Source organism: Lampetra planeri, chromosome 41 (genome assembly GCF_965212315.1).
Source record: "Lampetra planeri chromosome 41, kcLamPlan1.2.h2, whole genome shotgun sequence".
Taxonomy (NCBI): Eukaryota; Metazoa; Chordata; class Hyperoartia; order Petromyzontiformes; family Petromyzontidae; genus Lampetra; species Lampetra planeri.
This window is the reverse complement of record NC_136147.1, coordinates 7,373,240-7,386,134: the sequence shown is the minus strand read 5'-3', so window position 1 is coordinate 7,386,134 and position 12,895 is coordinate 7,373,240.

The following is a 12,895-nucleotide window of genomic DNA, read 5'->3' as shown; positions in this document are numbered from 1 at the left end:
CATACAAAAAAAACAGAAACATCCACCAGCATGTGCTGGATGCACCTGAGCAGGAAACTCTTTAGCACGAACTCGCACAACTGGAGATAATTAATGCATTAAGCTCAGGGAGCACACAGAGTATTATTGAACTCAAGGGACCTGGGGGACATTATTCAATTCAGGGAGCTCAGCATTATGGTTTGGAGCTGCTGTGCTCACAACTGTAATGTGAAGATTTATACAACTTCATGAATTATCACAATACAGGGATGCAATTCGATTAATAATAGGTTTTATAATCCAGTTTTTACCACCTCATTTGTTTCTCATATTTTTCTGTCTTATTGTTTGCATAGTTTTATTCACTCCATAGCCAAAATGTAACATGAGCGTACCATTTGCATTCATTTGTCCTTATATCGGAAGCCGACGATTCTCATACGCATCGTTTGATGTAAAGTGTTGTGAGCCTCAAGAATAGACATGAATCATGACTGCAGTAGGTGGTCACATGGCCGAGATTCCAGTGGCCACCCTGAGTGTCACTGCACCTCGTCTGCTTTACAGTGGACATTTAACTATTAGCGATTTGTATTTTACCTGGTAAGGCCCACTGAGCTATTTTGCTCTTTTTGAGAAGCTACCTGGCCAAAAATAACAGTTCAACGACGTGGCTTATCGCATGCAAATGTATAGCAGGCAAATACTCTGAAAGCACGTTGATTCTAACTGTGGAGGGAAAATCCTGAGGACTCGGAGACAAATCCACGTGACCACGGGGTGAAAATTAAAATGCCAGATATACAGGTGTCAGGGTCGGGATCAAACCCACAACCTCCTGTATACCAGGCGAGGTATTCAACATTTAGCCACCGTGGCTTTACATCTCGCCGCATGACAGATCCCCTGACGTTATTCGCAAGAGTATGTCATTGGGTGCCAGTGCCAGCATTTAAATGCAGCACATTTGAATATTACCCGCGAAGTACAGTTCTCAAAAGGGGTTATACATAGCAATAATCACCCCCCAACTGCCAGACTAATGTCCAAAGTCACTCTTGTAAAATTAGACTATCCTCTTCTCACCTGGTTCAACGAATTTAACTCCAACACCCCAGGTAATGATCACACACGTGGCTTCTACGATCCATTGGACCACTGCACAGATACAGTTCTGTAATAATCCTGTAGATGGCAGTAACACAACACCTCACATTCCGAATGCTACGACTGGCATAATGGCAACTATTGGGGCAAGTGCTGTTCGCGAGCACCTATGAAGGCCGGAACGGCACACGAGAGAGTGGGTGGCCAGCACCACACCCGGCCGCCTTTGTCTCCCTCGTGGCCATGTTTCCCCGCCGCACCAGGTACTCATTTGAGGCTGAGTCGACCTAAGCGTGGCCCAGGACCGGCTCAGATAATTGTCACAGGTGTTGGCCGTGAACGGGAATCGAACTACTGGACGCTTGGTTCGTAACTCAGCGCACTAACCGCTACACTACCGCTCCCCGCGTCGCATGTAACACCAACAATGCGTGATAGTCACTGAAAAATCCTGCTTAGCTTCCGAGATCTTACGAGATCGCGCGCATTTTCGTTGGTTTTTAAATCCTTTATATTAAGTTCGCTTGCTTGCTTGCTTGCGTGCTTGCTTGCTTGCTTACGACCGTGCAAATCTTTCGGTCGTTTTTTTAACCCACTTCCCGTGATCCAATCGAGCTGACATTTTCCACACAGACTCGTTGTGCGTGACAATTTATTTTCGTGAAAAAACATTTCCAAAATTTTACACTTTTTAGGGAATTTTTTTTATATTTAATTACCAATTGCTTAATGCTGCCAGGCAATCATCTGACCCATAGGTGGCAGCCATCTCAAGCCAGAGGACGAGAGGACTCTAGCCGCCACGCATATAAAGGATTTATAGTGAAAAACTTTGTTTTTACGGGTTAATTTTTTAAATCCTTTATATTAAGTTCGCTTGCTTGCTTGCTTAGGACCGTGCAAATCTTTCGGTCGTTTTTTAACCCACTTCCCGTGATCCAATCGAGCTGACATTTTCCACACAGACTCGTTGTGCTTGACAATTAATGTTCGTGAAAAAAAATTCCAAAATTTTACACTTTTTAGGACAAAAATATTATATTTAATTACCAATTGCTTAATGCTGCCATGCAATCATCTGACCCATAGGTGGCAGCCATCTCAAGCCAGAGGACGAGAGGACTCTAGCCGCCACGCATATAAATTATTTATAGTGAAAAACTTTGTTTTTACGGGTTATACTTGTTTTAAATCACAGGCACCGTGTAGGGCAGTAGATGGCACAGGGTTGGTATGCTCCCTTTGTGCACCGCACTATGAACCTGGTGACCTGAGTTTAATTGCTGGCACTATGGCTCACATCAGGGGCTAGTGATATCTGCACCGGTCCTGGGACTCCGCTTTCACAAGCCCGCCTTGACCAGCACACTGAGGGGCCGTCCATAAATGACGTCACGCGATTTTTGACTATTTTTTACCCCCCCCCCTCGTCACACGGCGTCAGAAAAAGTCAGACCCCCGTCCCCTCAAATATGACGTCACAAAGCTCTGCCCCCCCCCCCAAAACCATATTTCCATTTTGAAAATAAAACATGCTTTAAATCGCTTTAAACTATTGTCATTGTAGTGCGTATTTAATGTGGCGCTGCACTCTGATGTTGTAGGAGAAAACATTTATTAAAAAAGTCTATTTAATAAAGTAGAACGTGTTGTCTATATTTATTTAAAGTTGCGCATTTTTACGTGACGTCATGTTTCTCAACCCCCCCCCCCCTCGTCACACATCGTCACAAATGTCTGACCCCCCCCCTAGGTGCGTGACGTCATTTATGGACGGCCCCTGAAGTATCGTAAAAAATAAAAACCCTCCACGACCCACGTGTGATTTGGAGGCTCTCATTCAGCAGTGGATTGAGAAAGGGTTGTGCATAATACATATACAAAACTGCAGGAGATATCACTGATAAATATCGATGAGAACATTGATGGTTTGCATCAGGGTTGACAGATTGTATATACTATAAACAGGGTGGCCCACATTTCTGGACAAATAGGGTAATATCATTTATTTTAACACTGGCGTTAAGTGTTTTGTTTATTCTTTAAGCCTATATTTTGTTATTTGTTATCATTAATATTTATTTTTCATCTTCCTATGGGGTCACCTCAAATCCGTCGCTTACAAAACTCGACCAAAAACCCTGAATGAATTGAGATAAGACAATGTATGATTGTTCAAAGGTTACACCTGTAATCTTTTAAAGAGAAAGCCAAACATTTATTTCAATTAATGCATTCATTAATGTTGATGGAAGTCTGTTTAAACATTTGTTAAAATATCATAACCCTATGTGTCCTGACTTTTGGACCACCCCTGTATATGCCATTGGGCACTCATGAAAAAGATAACATTAAGATGTATGGTATGCCCAATGTAGTTTTTTTATTTAAATAACAAATTATTACGCTCGTGTACATTACTCATGCTTTGGCTGCAATGCATGCAAAGCTTCAACATTATGCAGCCTTTAATGATGCAATCATGTTGCATCGTATGCGGCACTGTAGATGGATTTCCTATGAAACATATGTAAACTAATATTTTTAAATCCTTTATATTAAGTTCACTTGCTTGCTTGCGCGCTTACGACCGTGCAAATCTTTCAGTCGTTTTTTAACCCACTTCCCGTGATCCAATCGAGCTGACATTTTGCACACAGACTCGTTGTGCGTGACAATTTATTTTCGTGAAAAATGTTTTCCATAACTTTACACTTTTTAGGAATTTTTTTTTTATATTTAATTACCAATTGCTTAATGGTGGCAGGCAATCATCTGACCCATAGGTGGCAGCCATCTCAAGGCAGAGGACGAGAGGACTCTAGCCGCCACGCATATAAAGGATTTATAGTGAAAAACTTTGTTTTTACGGGTTAATTTTTTAGAAGCTAATAAGATCAATTTAACTTTGAATGTGATTCTTTTACATCATTTAAATTTTGATATCATGTTACCATAGTGTTATATATATAAATCATCCCCACTACTTAAACTGAACACAATCAAAAGCAATAACTGTAATTGAAGTGCTGTTTCGGTTTGGAATGCTACACACATGAATGCACCTTAATTTATAATGATATGGCAATGGACACTCGTTTTAAAAAAAGTGTGCTTCTCAACTGCTGAAATATCTGTATACCTATCTGAAATCACAAAGCAGCGTGCAATTAAGGGCATACTTCACATTATTAAGCAGAAGCACTTATTACACAAAAATTTAGGCCCATTATGTATTGCGAGCAAATGAGATGTGATCGCCGTTTCCAAGAAAATGTTGATTTTTGCCAGAGTACATTTTCATAACCACTTTCTCTCTTTATTAACGTACGTATTGCGCATTTAAAATTATAATTTCGCAGCACTTATTTAAGAATCAAATCGGGCCGTTATTTTGCTCCCGGGAAATGTGATGTGATCACCATTTCCAAGAATATATTGTGATTTCCAAGACCGCATTCATAACCGCTTTATTATTTTATTCATTGCAAAGACCAGTTCATAGTGTAAAGGCAGCGGTCACACTCACACACATGCCGAAGTTGACAGTATCCGGTCTGCGTACAGAGTAGCTTACAGGGAGTCCATTCATCTACATTTAAGCCTAGGCGATTTTAATCAACCGTCATATATTTCCATCACAGAAATGGACTTATGTTTAATTTCGTTTAAGCAGGGAAGAAGGCGAGTGCTTTTACAAAGTTGTACGTTCACGTAAGTGCTGGCATGATCTGTCAACCCGTATTCTTGTACAGAGAAATTGAGTTTTCAGGATACGTACGGTGTATAGCCGTTTCAATACGGGTAATTTTCTTGGTCTCTTTGTTTGTGTTTCTCCCTCGTGATGGGACTTTGTAGGATGAACGTTGAGATGTATAAGGGCACGGAGTGACCAACAAGGTCTGCATTTGTCTGTAATAAGGTAGGGGCACTGATAAGGGGCTGACAGCCATGGCATGATATTAACAACCTGGTTTTATTTCTGACCATGAGAGAAACATAATTTACGTCCGTTTACATACACATTCAAGTGCAGTTATATGTACTGTAATTGTAAATGGTAGTGGGCTTTGCCTCCTTTCCATTGGCTTTAGCCCCGCAATTTTCCAGAAAGTACTGGAGATATTGAGACATCAAACATTATCAGAACTGAATTGACTGCCCTTCAACACTTCCATAGGGCTGCGATCACAAACATCCCCAGAAATGTTGCTCCACAATGTTGTGGGTTTAAGGTTTTTGGAGTTATAGGTACAGAATTCACGACACTATCTGTGCGAAATATCAGCGTTATTACTCATTCTCGAACATCATTAGAAGTTAAAATTTCACTCACGAACACGCACGTACCGGTGTGGTGAAGTATGGTCAAACAATCCCTTGGCTGATGTGGTATGGCGAGGACTTCATCCATCAGTGGATTGACCAAGGGTTGTGTTATAATTCTTCTTCATTCGTATGGCATTTTTGTGGATTGCAACAGATTACAAATATCGAGATTTGATATCCATTCGACTGCTTCATGAGTGGCCGCGTGAATTTGTTTCAGATCGCCGTTGAATGATCCGGTTGGACGGTCGTTCACGATGTGTTGCACAGGTCTAAGATGTCGCAGCACCACCACCACACTCACAATCTCGACTCTTGTGAGTTTGACGTTTTTTTGAGAAAGTGTCCACACATCTTCCATGGAGTGTCCGGATCCGACTCAAGGTGGACCGGATCTTCCTCGGTAGGTCGGATCCTGTAGATTTGAAGCTTTCGTGACTGCAAGGATTCATATTCTTAGGTTTTTTCGATAAAGTCACGTAGGTAAAACATCAAAATTAATGAAAATAAAATAAAACAAAAATCACGATTTTTATTTTCATTAATTTTGATGTTTTACCTACGTGACTTTACCGAAAAAAACGAAAAAACCTAAGAATAAGGTCAGATCCTGGTTGGAGGACTGTGGGACTAGCCGACTATGGGTTTCTGTATTTAAGCAGGATTTCCCCAGTGGAATTTCTCACCCCTCCGAAATATCCCTAGCCAAGTTCATCACCTTCCTCCGTTGAAATGTAAAGCACGTCACTGCAAATTGTATACATCACAATTGGGAATAATCTAAACCTGGACTGTGGTGAATTGTGTGGAATGGAGTTTCAAATTCCCCATTTCAACAAAGAATAGAGTAAAGCCCCTTTTTATTGACACTAACGGTGCACAGCTGCATTATTTATTTACTTTCGCGGAATGCCTGTCTGTGTATCCGTTCACCAGATATTAATCGAACTGGGATCATTTTCAGTTCACATTGGAGGTGTGAATAGACATACGTGCAGATGAAGGTTGAAACACGACCCAGCCAATAACAGACTGGTCAGGACACACAGAGAACATTCACAGATACAAATCGTGCATGGGTGCAAGTGTGGACTGATGAATGGGCGAGCACACAAACAAGAAGGATTTGGATACCAACATCCTGGCAAACAGCCAGACAGGCAAATGCCTTCCCTTGTGCACTTGCCAGATGGCTCGGAAGACGCTGACCCGCTGGAACACCTTCACTTTGCCTCACTCCGCAAGCTCTCTTGCAAGTTGACAATGCTGCACTGTGCATAACACTATGGACATCTGTGAAATCAGAGCTTCATAGCTCATCGGATTCCTCAAGTATGCTATAGATGAAAATCGTGTTAAAGATTCATCTTTCTTTTTGCCATTGGTCCAGCTTCATTTTTAGCATTTAAATATCCAACGATGGTTTTATCGCTTCCTTGGGAATTGGCCTGTTAAATAAACATATATGGTCATTGTTGGAAGGAAATCCGACCAGCTGTAAGTTATACTCATAGCTTTCTTTAGAGAGAGAGAGACAAATAATGTAGGTCATCCTCGTTGAAAAGTTACATTACAATATATTATATTTTAGTTTGTGATAAGCTATCTGTGTGGAGAATTATATCCTCATTTAATTTTTCTCCAGACACTCCGGTTTCTTCCCATGCGCAAAAAAAATTCAAAATATGAATTGACAAAAACATCTCGATTTAAAGCTTTCGTGACTGCAGGGATTCATCTTCTTGGTTCTTTCGGTAAAGTCACGTAGAAGGGCAGTAATAAAATAATAAAAATTAAACATAATAAAATAATATAATAATATTAAAAATAAAACAGAATAAAATAATATAATATAATAATATATTTTATTATGATTTATTTTTATTATTTTATTACTTCCCTTCTACGTGACTTTACCGAAAGAACCAAGAAGATGACAAAAACATCTCAAACAAGGACCCGATGGAATATATTTCTTATGCGAAATGACCCTTTACTGGGTAGATAAAACACTGTTATTGCTTATGATTGCTAAAGATTATTCAAACTGTTCTCCGGAGATAAATTCGCATTCATTCAGCCGTACGACCACACACACGTTGGAAATAGGACGTCACATTATTCCAAACAATTCAAATATTTTTTTTTTACTAAATAACTACGTGATACATGAAGCAATGCTCGGGATGTAGCAAGTCTCCTCCCGGCAGCTCCCTGGGCGTAAGACGTATTCATCTCCAACGTGTGGGTCACTGGGCCCTGTTTAATAACACAGAGCAAAGGCGGCGCTTAATTATTTTCCACTGAACTCCGAAGACATTAATAACAAACAAAAAAGATGCCACCTCTTGCGGTTTATTTCAAACAGGTTTGTGATGCGTAAAGCTGTCCATGCATGAAACACGTTTCGCATCAACATTTTTCTTAAAGTCACGTTAAACATTAGCTGTTGTCTTTGGTGTCACCTGATATGGATGATGTGTATATGAGTCATAGTCATACGTACATCATTTGAAATATATTATAGAAAAACGAAATATCCAGCGCAAAATTACCCGGACATTTCGAGGTCCATCACACAACATGAGAGTTTATCTTCTGCTGTGATACATATTCCTTGAGGAGAAGATGTAATCCTATAGCCACTTTCGAACAAAGCTTCTTAGTCAATATATAGGGTGCCCATAAAATATCCATGATTCATCATCATCATCATCAATCAGATTCATCTACAGCTGGATGAAGGCCTCTCCACGTTGTCACCATCCATCATGCTCTTGTATGAGCTGATCTTTCTGACAAGTGCTCTGTTTTGGCCGTCATTCTGTTACCAGCATTAGTCATTGGCCATCAGTGATGCATTCTGCCCAAGCCCAAAACAATGGGTTACCTCATTTTATCTCGAATCCGCGTGTTCCTCTTCCTGTTTGAAAAGTTTCATTTCGAGCATACACCCCTCCATGTGTCTTTGCTTACCGTTGTTGTTGTTGTAACTTTCTGACCTCCCACCACTACTGGACGTCTGTGAAAAAGAGCTTCATAACCTGTCTCCGTGCCCTCAACTGGCTCCCCATCGCCAGTAGGGCCATATACAAGACCGCCTGCCTCTGCCACAATGCCTTCACATCCGCCTGCCCACCGTACCTCTCTTCATTATTGACGACTTGCAGCTCAGCACACGGCAGATGGCTGCGCAGCGCGACTCACGACCTCCTCTTGATACCAAGATCCAGGATGGTCATCGTGTCTATGCGCCGCTTCTGGGTGGCAGCCCCAACAGTCTGGAACGATATCCCTCTGCACATTCGCAGCATCACCTCAATCGCCTCCTTCAAGAGACACTTAAAAACGAACCTCTACAACCACGTGCTTTCGAGCGACTCTGAGCTTGGCTCCGCGCCTCTGAGTTGCGGCCGTTACGTCCGCAAATTTGCGCGCGTTATAAATTTCATTATTATTATCGGATTTCTCCAGGATAAATAAAGTTTCTAATTCTGTCAGCTTAGATGCCACTGGAGACGAGTGAACTGGTTATTGGGGCCATACCAATTCAGTTGAAGATAGACAACACACTTCTGTTATCGTGGTGGTGAAATGTTAACTAGAGGCCGTGGGTTCTATCCCGACTCTGACGCCTGCTCTATATTTGGAGTTTGCATGTTCTGCCCGTGGTCGTGTGGATTTTCCTCCGGGTCCTCCGGGTTTTCCCTGCACTTCATTGGGCTATCACTTGTGGCCAGGTCGCTTCTGAAAAAGATCTATATAGCTCAGTGGACCTTACCTGGTAAAAAAAAAAAGCTTATAGTTGAGTCATTTGTCTCTCACCGGTGCTACCTACTGGGCAGGAATGTCCAGAATGCCCTCCTGTGTTTGTGAGTCCAGAATTGGACTTACAGGATCACCATGAGAACCCACATAATAAGACGAGAAACAAGCCACCAACAACGACACCTGACTCCTCCACCCGACAGGATCTTGATGCAAAGAGAACACGTGCAGAATGTCTTCTTCTATCGTGTGTCAGGGTTGAAAAGCAACAGTTTTTAAACGTTTTGTAGTTGGATATTTTTTTTTATCAACCAATCCAAGGAGGCAGTATAGATCGCAGCTTTAATTTTTCTACTAAGACGGACAAATATAAAGATGGGTTTCATATCTGATATCAGTGTCCAATGATCGCATTCATATCGGAGTGGATAGCTCGAGGGCTCTCAAAGTGATGTTTTCATGCCAATGGATATGTTTCTTGGGTGCCATGGTGACGAGATGTTAACTACCTCGACTGGTATACAGGAGGGCGTGGGTTCGATCCCGGCCCTGACGTGTGTATTTTTTTAGTTTCATGTCTCTCTCCCCGTGGTGGCGTGGATTTTTCTCCAGGTTCTTCGGTTTTTCCCTCCACATTTAGAAACATGCTTTCGGAGTATTTGGCTGCTATACATTGCCACATGAGAAGCCGCTTCGTTGGGCTATATGTAGCCAGGTCGTTTCTTAAAAAGAGCTACGTAGCTTAGTGGGCCTTACCTGGTAAAATACGAATTTTGTTCCTCTATTTTCAATGATGGTGAATTGACAAAAAACAGCTGTTGCTTCGTCAATGTTTGATTGTAACCCACTGTTACATTTTCGAGCCATTCTTTTCATATATTTCAGATGTTGAAATGATTTACTTCCTCTAGATATTTGCCTTTAAAATAAAAGTAAAACAATTTTGTGTATCTGGATGTCCGAGCCATCTGCGCTGAATCCATCCATCCATCCACCGTTTGTCACCATGAACGCACATCGGCTCCCTGATAACCGCGCTTAGAATTTTAGACAGCGATTCGAACTGCGTTGGGATGATGTGAAAGATAAAGTGTCTGCCTACAAAAATAAACAGCTTGAGGAATCTTAATCAGCAGATAGCAGGCGAATTCCAAATAATCCCAATTGGAACTCTCTCAAATATCGATGTGATGTTTATCGCTAATGCAACGGCAAACACGTTAAGGTTTAATGATGAGACTCAAACTATAACAACTTCATATTACCGTGTGGGCGTGTGTCCAGTTGTATTATTCAAAGAGCTGTATAACTATGAAGTGCAATACTCGGTTGATATACCTTTGTAATGTGTAGACATCTACTGGTATGTTCCCTTATATATTGTAAAAATAGGTCACAATTATGAGATTGTTATCAAATGTGTGACATGATGAGCAGAAATGAGGGTTACATTGCCAATTGGTTTCATCAAGACTGTTGCACAATATCAAACGCGAAACATAAACATCGGTGTGGCTTACCCAACTCAGACGGTATTTGGGCGGTAATGATAACGAGTGGAGACTCATTGACAGTCTGATAGACCTCGTTGGTTACTGGGAGAAGTAATGTGAATGTCTCTAAACCCAGAGGCTTTAATTATATTAAAAAAAATACATTTCTTATTGAACACACAATTGGCAAAGCCAGAATAAAACGAACAATGAAGACCACATCATATAAAAAACAAATCACAAATTAAACACTTTATTGCATGTGATGGTGTACAAGTCGTAAGCTTTAGGCAGAATCATACCCATATATATTCAACAACACCAACGCTTAATGTGTAGTCGTAGGTGCAGAAATTCCAACAGAGCACTTGGTTCAATTTAAATATCCCACGACACACTGTCTCAATGAGCAATATTGTTTGCTTACATCAATTAGCATTGATCGCTGATCCATAATCTTGAACTCAAGTTTGTGAACTGGGAAAATAACTTTAAGAATTGTATTTCACCTCAGCCTTTTAAGCACACATTTAGAAATCGTCCATAAAGGATGCTGGTTCACAAACTGTACACTGTTGTCATTTACCAGGATGTTTGTGAGAAGCCCGCTTTTGGGCCACAGGTCTTAATTTTCTGGGTGGCCAAAAATGTATTGCAATATCATAGACAGGATTGCTCAACTTAACAACCCAAAACCAAACAAATGCTCTCAACAACTTAACACAATCAAGGCAGAAAAGCTTATATAAAAACAAAATCACCTGTTGTATTTTTCAACAATGGTTAACTCAGCTACTTATAAGTCAACTTGTAAACAGCAAGGCCCTATAAAAAAAAACAAGCAAGAAGCTGTGCAGGGCAATACATTAAGTGAGCCTCTCCCTTTTTCTCAATTAACAGTAGCATGTCAGAGAGCAAAAATCTGTCCTTGCACAAGACAATCGTGCACACACATACACGAACATGGGCCAATACATTTTAGAATCATCCCAACATGTCGGTTTCACTAAAATTGTGGGTGAAGACCAACTGCGTTAACTGGAATAACTTACGACTGCCTGCCAATCGGGTCATCTTGGCGTCCCCATAAATGGAACTTGTGTGTTTTTTTAATAATTCACCTGTCATCAAGCTCAGATAAATCAAGATCGAGTACTGATGAACGGCATGCAATGTGCACAAACGTGCGGACGCGTGGAACATCGTGAAGACAACAACAAAAACACGCTTCAAAGTTTGGCAGAAACTGTTGTGGCAACCGCCATTTGTGACTATCTATTTAAGTCCAGCACAGAACAAAAGAGGGCGGGCAGGGCTGGAACTGTGGGTTTTGCTTAAGAGCGTCAAACAAAATAATATTACAGATGGAATCACATTTGTCACACTGTGCCATTTCCATTGTGATATTTTTAAAAAATGTAAAGGAACATGATAATCGCATTTAAATAAAATCACCAATTGAATCCAAAATCTTTTGATCGGGTTTTCTATCGAACAAAAATCTCAAAGAGAGCCGTGTCTTGCAAAATGCTCACAAAGCACTCTGAAGAGTATTCGTAACAGCATGTCAGGCGAAGTGTAAAACAGCCATTGGCTTCTTTGCAAACTATGGAAATGTGGCAAGGTCTTCATCATTAACATCAAGATATATTGCCAGATTGATGCATTGCAGGCAATTGGTGAAAACATAGATCTGCCACATGGTCTTGGGCTAAATGAATTCACAAGCATACATTATTTCTGATAATTAATCGTTGAGCTTGAAGTTTACTTTTGGACTTTTACACGAATCTCAAATATATGTATATAAAAATTATTTGCCAAAACATTTTAGAATTTCATATTCTTTAATAGGATGTCTTTCAAAAGTGTCGAACGGAACTAGCCATGAATAGGAAAAAGCACATTTACAGTATAAACACACAAACGCACACGTATGCTGGGTGGTCAAAAGGCTTTCGGCAAATAATGAAAAGTAGACACGAGAAAGTTTATTTTGATGGCAAAACTTTGCGAGCGAATCATTAAATGCAACGCGATTGTCATTGTGCATGTGAACAATCGACTCGTGTGCAAGGTGCCGTGTGGGTGGCGTCACCGGCGGAGACGCTGACGACTTGGGGGAGGCCTTCACCCGCCACTGGATTGACCATTTTCTGACGATGAATATTTCTGAGCATTGGCGCTGGCTGTGATCGTTGTAAAAGTAAAAATGG